This window comes from Pseudorca crassidens, assembly GCF_039906515.1.
Source record: "Pseudorca crassidens isolate mPseCra1 chromosome 1 unlocalized genomic scaffold, mPseCra1.hap1 SUPER_1_unloc_1, whole genome shotgun sequence".
Classification (NCBI taxonomy): Eukaryota; Metazoa; Chordata; class Mammalia; order Artiodactyla; family Delphinidae; genus Pseudorca; species Pseudorca crassidens.
In genome coordinates, this window is record NW_027135937.1 from 513,063 (window position 1) to 519,062 (window position 6,000).

General features: G+C 44.0%; 1 long non-coding RNA gene across 1 annotated transcript in view; it reads right to left on the reverse strand.

Moving 5' to 3' along the window:
• Positions 1–4,511, reverse strand: part of LOC137217930 (uncharacterized) — a 393,134-nt gene extending 388,623 nt beyond the window's left edge. The window contains exon 1 of the long non-coding RNA XR_010940321.1: positions 4,445–4,511. This is a non-coding gene — a long non-coding RNA (uncharacterized lncRNA). The remainder of the gene's footprint in view (positions 1–4,444) is intronic.
• Positions 4,512–6,000: the final 1,489 nt, after the last annotated feature.

Genomic DNA, 6,000 nt, shown 5'->3' on the forward strand with positions numbered 1-6,000 from the left:
TGTAATAGACAAGAGCTACTCCTTGCTCAACGAAGTGGACTCTACATCTCATATTAAACGCCTAAGAATACACCTGACTAGTAAGAATCTTAAATCCTATGGATTTATATGTCTCCAAAAGAGAATCAAGCGTGTGTACAGTGGCATAAACGCAGCAGTGATAGGATTGGTGAGGTTCGGTGAGCAAATGCAGACCCTTTGAAGTCATATTTCATGGTACCCATTCCATGGGTCTCAACTCTCCAGGTTTAAGGGATTCTTCCTTCACCTAAAACATGCATGTGGAACCCAGAGTATGATCCACCGTGTGATCGGGAAACGTGTTCAAATGTGTCTCAGTTTTCGTCCCCTGGTACTCGGGTGCAACATTCCAGACGCTTTACTAAAACTCTCCCCACTTGGAGAGTCAGTGCCTTTAAACTCCTGTTTGGCCCGGTTTGCAATTTCTGCGGAAAAGGAACAGGAATAGGGAGAACCAATGAGAGACTAGCTGGAGGTGTCTGGACGGGCAAATTTAACTCTCATTTCCCACCAGGAAGAGGAATTAACCAAAGGCTCAGCGTGCCATGCCGGAACCACACTAGGGCCTGAAGCAAGGCTGCGGTGTTGCGGCCAGCTCACAAGAAAGTGAGTTGAAGAAAGGAGCTCAGGGGCACTGTAATTCACAAACCTGCAGAGTTATAAATGACAGCTATCGTCCAAAAATATATTGAAGTAAGGCTGCCAAGAGGACTTGAAAGCGGGGCAGAATTGTAGGAAACCGATTTCAGGAGGTAGACTGGAATTACATGTAAAGCATAGGAAAAGAGGCAGAACGTCCACAATGATGCACTTGGCCAAAAAGGGCGTATGCGTTTTTTCCTGAATATATTCAGGAAAAAACGCATACGCACTTTTTGGTCAACCAAGCAAGCTTGCAAAGGAAATCTGCACTACAATGAAGTCTCACTGCCCCCCGTTCAAAAGGGCCATCGGAAAATAGTGTAAAATCCAGAAAGGCAGGACAGGCCATGGAGAACTGGGAGCCTTATTATGCTGATGGGCGAGAAGTAAATTGCCAACAGCCACTCTGGAGAAGTGTATGGTGTTTCCTGAAACATCTACAAAACAAAGCAACAGAGCCTAGGGCACTTCCACTTATGGTCCTATAGCTTAGGGAAATTAGAATCAAAAAGGCACAGCCACCCCAAAGTTTGGGACAGCTCTGTTTACAAGAACCTCGTTTACAGTACGAGTTCAATATCACAGAAAGTGAAAAATGGATAAAGAAGTTGTGGTAGGTACATACAATGCAATATCACTCAGCAATGAAATCTATGTCATCAGGCCCGTAGCAGCATAATGAGTGGATTCAGGTACGATGATTCTAAGTGAAATAAGTCACACAGAAAAAGAAACATCATAAGATATCACTACTACACGGAATGTAAACTTGGCTACACAGGAACAGAATTACAAAACAGAACAGGGTCTCAAATGTAGAAAACCAACTTATGCTTGCTTAAGGGGAAAGGTGAGTTGGGGTGCTGCATAAAACCAGAGATTGAAATTAGCACAGATACCGTTCCATAAGCCAAATATGTAATAGACAAGAGCAAGTCTTTGCTCAACGAAGAGGACTGAATACCCCATATTAAACGTCTAAGAATATACCTGACTAGTAAGAATCTTAAAATCTATGGATTTATATGTCTCCAAAAGAGAATCAAGCGTGTGTACAGTGGCAAAAGCGCAGCAGTGATAAGATTGGTGAGGTTCGGTGAGCCAATGCAGAACCTTTGAATTTATATTGCATGGTACCCATTCCATGGGTCTCAACTCTCCTGGTTTAAGGGATTCTTCCTTCACCTAAAACATGCATGTGGAACCCAGAGTATGATCCACCGTGTGATTGGGAAACGTGTTCAAATGTGTCTCAGGTTTCGTCCCCTGGTACTCGGGTGCAACATTCCAGACGCTTTACTAACACTCTCCCCACTTGGAGAGTCAGTGCCTTTAACCTCCTGTTTGGCCCAGTTTGCCATTTCTGCGGAAAATGAACAGGAATAGGGAGAACCAATGAGAGACTAGCTGGAGGTGCCTGGACGGGCAAATTTAACTCTCATTTACCACCAGGAAGAGGAATTAACCAAAGGCTCAGCGTGCCATGCCGGAACCACACTAGGGCCTGAAGCAATGCTGCGGTGTTGCAGCCAGCTCACAAGAAAGCGAGTTGAAGAAAGGAGCTCAGAGGCACTGTAATTCACAAACCTGCAGAGTTATAAATGACAGCTATCGTCCAAAAATATATTGAAGTAAGGCTGCCAAGAGGACTTGAAAGCGGGGCAGAATTGCAGGAAACCGATTTCAGGAGGTAGACTGGAATTGCATGTAAAGCATAGGAAAAGAGGCAGAACGTCCACAATGATGCACTTGGCCAAAAAGGGCGTATGCGTTTTTTCCTGAATATATTCAGGAAAAAACGCATACGCCCTTTTTGGCCAACCAAGCAAGCTTGCAAATGAAATCTGCATTACAATGAAGTCTCACTGCCCCCCAGTCAAAAGGGCCATCTGAAAAAAGTGTAAAATCCAGAAAGGCAGGACAGGCCATGGAGCATTGGGAGCCTTGTTATGCTGATGGGCGGGATGTAAATTGCCAACAGCCACTCTGGAGAAGTGTATGGTGTTTCCTGAAACATCTAAAAAACAAAGCAACAGAGCCTAGGGCACTTCCACTTACGGTTCTATAGCTTAGGGAAATTAAAATCAAAAAGACACAGCCACCCCAAAGTTTGGGATGGCTCTGTTTACAAGAACCTCGTTTACAGTACAAGTTCAATATCACAGAAAGTGAAAAATGGATAAAGAAGTTGTGGTACTTACGTACAATGCAATATCACTCAGCAATGAAATGTATATCATCAGGCCCGTAGCAGCATAATGAGTGGATTCAGGTACGATGATTCTAAGTGAAATAAGTCACACAGAAAAAGAAACATCATAAGATATCACTACTACACGGAATGTAAACTTGGCTACACAGGAACTGAATTACAAAACAGAACAGGGTCTCAAATGTAGAAAACCAACTTATGCTTGCTTAAGGGGAAAGGTGAGTTGGGGTGCTGCATAAAACCAGAGATTGAAATTAGCACAGATACCGTTCCATAAGCCAAATATGTAATAGACAAGAGCTACTCCTTGCTCAACGAAGTGGACTCTACACCCCATATTAAACGCCTAAGAATATACCTGACCAGTAAGAATCTTAAAACCTATAGATTTCTATGTCTCCGAAAGAGAATCAAGCGTGTGTACAGCGGCATAAATGCAGCAGTGATAGGATGGGTGAGGTTCGGTGAGCAAATGCAGACCCTTTGAGGTCATATTGCATGGTACCCATTCCATGGGTCTCAACTCTCCAGGTTTAAGGGATTCTTCCTTCAGCTAAAACATGCATGTGGAACCCAGAGTATGATCCACCATGTGATCGGGAAACGTGTTCAAATGCGTCTCAGTTTTCGTCCCCTGGTACTCGGGTGCAACATTCCAGTCGCTTTACTAACACTCTCCCCACTTGGAGAGTCAGTGCCTTTAACCTCCTGTTTGGCCCAGTTTGCCATTTCTGCGGAAAATGAACAGGAATAAGGAGAACCAATGAGAGACTAGCTGGAGGTGTCTGGACGGGCAAATTTAACTCTCATTTCCCACCAGGAAGAGGAATTAACCAAAGGCTCAGCGTGCCATGCCGGAACCACACTAGGGCCTGAAGCAATCCTGCGGTGTTGCGGCCAGCTCACAAGAAAGCGAGTTGAAGAAAGGAGCTCAGGGGCACTGTAATTCACAAACCTGCAGAGTTATAAATGACAGCTATCGTCCAAAAATATATTGAAATAAGGCTGCCAAGAGGACTTGAAAGCGGGGCAGAATTGCAGGAAACCAATTTCAGGAGGTAGACTGGAATTGCATGTAAAGCATAGGAAAAGAGGCAGAACGTCCACAATGATGCACTTGGCCAAAAAGGGCGTATGCGTTTTTTCCTGAATATATTCAAGAAAAAACGCATACGCCCTTTTTGGCCAACCAAGCAAGCTTGCAAAGGAAATCTGCACTACAATGAAGTCTCACTGCTCCCCAGTCAAAAGGGCCATCTGAAAAATGTATAAAATCCAGAAAGGCAGGACAGGCCATGGAGAACTGGGAGCCTTGTTATGCTGATGGGCGGGATGTAAATTGCCAACAGCCACTCTGGAGAAGTGTATGGTGTTTCCTGAAACATCTAAAAAACAAAGCAACAGAGCCTAGGGCACTTCCACTTATGGTCCTATAGCTTAGGGAAATTAAAATCAAAAAGACACAGCCACCCCAAAGTTTGGGACGGCTCTGTATACAAGAACCTCGTTTACGGTACAAGTTCAATAACACAGAAAGTGAAAAATGGATAAAGAAGTTGTGGTACTTACGTAAAATGCAATATCACTCAGCAATGAAATGTATATCATCAGGCCCGTAGCAGCATAATGAGTGGATTCAGGTACGATGATTCTAAGTGAAATAAGTCACACAGAAAAAGAAACATCATAAGATATCACTACTACACGGAATGTAAACTTGGCTACACAGGAACTGAATTACAAAACAGAACAGGGTCTCAAAAGTAGAAAACCAACTTATGCTTGCTTAAGGGGAAAGGTGAGTTGGGGTGCTGCATAAAACCAGAGATTGAAATTAGCACAGATACCGTTCCATAAGCCAAATATGTAATAGACAAGAGCTACTCCTTGCTCAACGAAGTGGACTCTACATCTCATATTAAACGCCTAAGAATACACCTGACTAGTAAGAATCTTAAATCCTATGGATTTATATGTCTCCAAAAGAGAATCAAGCGTGTGTACAGCGGCATAAACGCAGCAGTGATAGGATTGGTGAGGTTCGGTGAGCAAATGCAGACCCTTTGAAGTCATATTTCATGGTACACATTCCATGGGTCTCAACTCTCCAGGTTTAAGGGATTCTTCCTTCACCTAAAACATGCATGTGGAACCTACAGTATGATCCACCGTGTGATCAGGAAACGTGTTCAAATGTGTCTCAGTTTTCGTCCCCTGGTACTCGGGTGCAACATTCCAGACGCTTTACTAAAACTCTCCCCACTTGGAGAGTCAGTGCCTTTAAACTCCTGTTTGGCCCGGTTTGCAATTTCTGCGGAAAAGGAACAGGAATAGCGAGAACCAATGAGAGACTAGCTGGAGGTGTCTGGACGGGCAAATTTAACTCTCATTTCCCACCAGGAAGAGGAATTAAACAAAGGCTCAGCGTGCCATGCCGGAGCAACACTAGGGCCTGAAGCAAGGCTGCGGTGTTGCGGCCAGCTCACAAGAAAGCGAGTTGAAGAAAGGAGCTCAGGGGCACTGTAATTCACAAACCTGCAGAGTTAAAAATGACAGCTATCGTCCAAAATATATTGAAGTAAGGCTGCCAAGAGGACTTGAAAGTGGGGCAGAATTGCAGGAAACAGGTTTCAGGAGGTAGACTGGAATTGCATGTAAAGCATAGGAAAAGAGGCAGAACGTCCACAATGATGCACTTGGCCAAAAAGGGCATATGCGTTTTTTCCTGAATATATTCAGGAAAAAACGCATATGCCCTTTTTGGCCAACCAAGCAAGCTTGCAAAGGAAATCTGCACTACAATGAAGTCTCACTGCCGCCCGGTCAAAAGGGCCATAGGAAAAAAGTGTAAAATCCAGAAAGGCAGGACAGGCCATGGAGAATTGGGAGCCTTGTTATGCTGATGGGCGGGATGTAAATTGCCAACAGCCACTCTGGAGAAGTGTATGGTGTTTCCTGAAACATCTAAAAAACAAAGCAACAGAGCCTAGGGCACTTCCACTTATGGTCCTATAGCTTAGGGAAATTAAAATCAAAAAGACACAGCCACACCAAAGTTTGGGACGGGTCTTTTTACAAGAACCTCGTTTACGGTACAAATTCAATATCACAGAAAGTGAAAAATG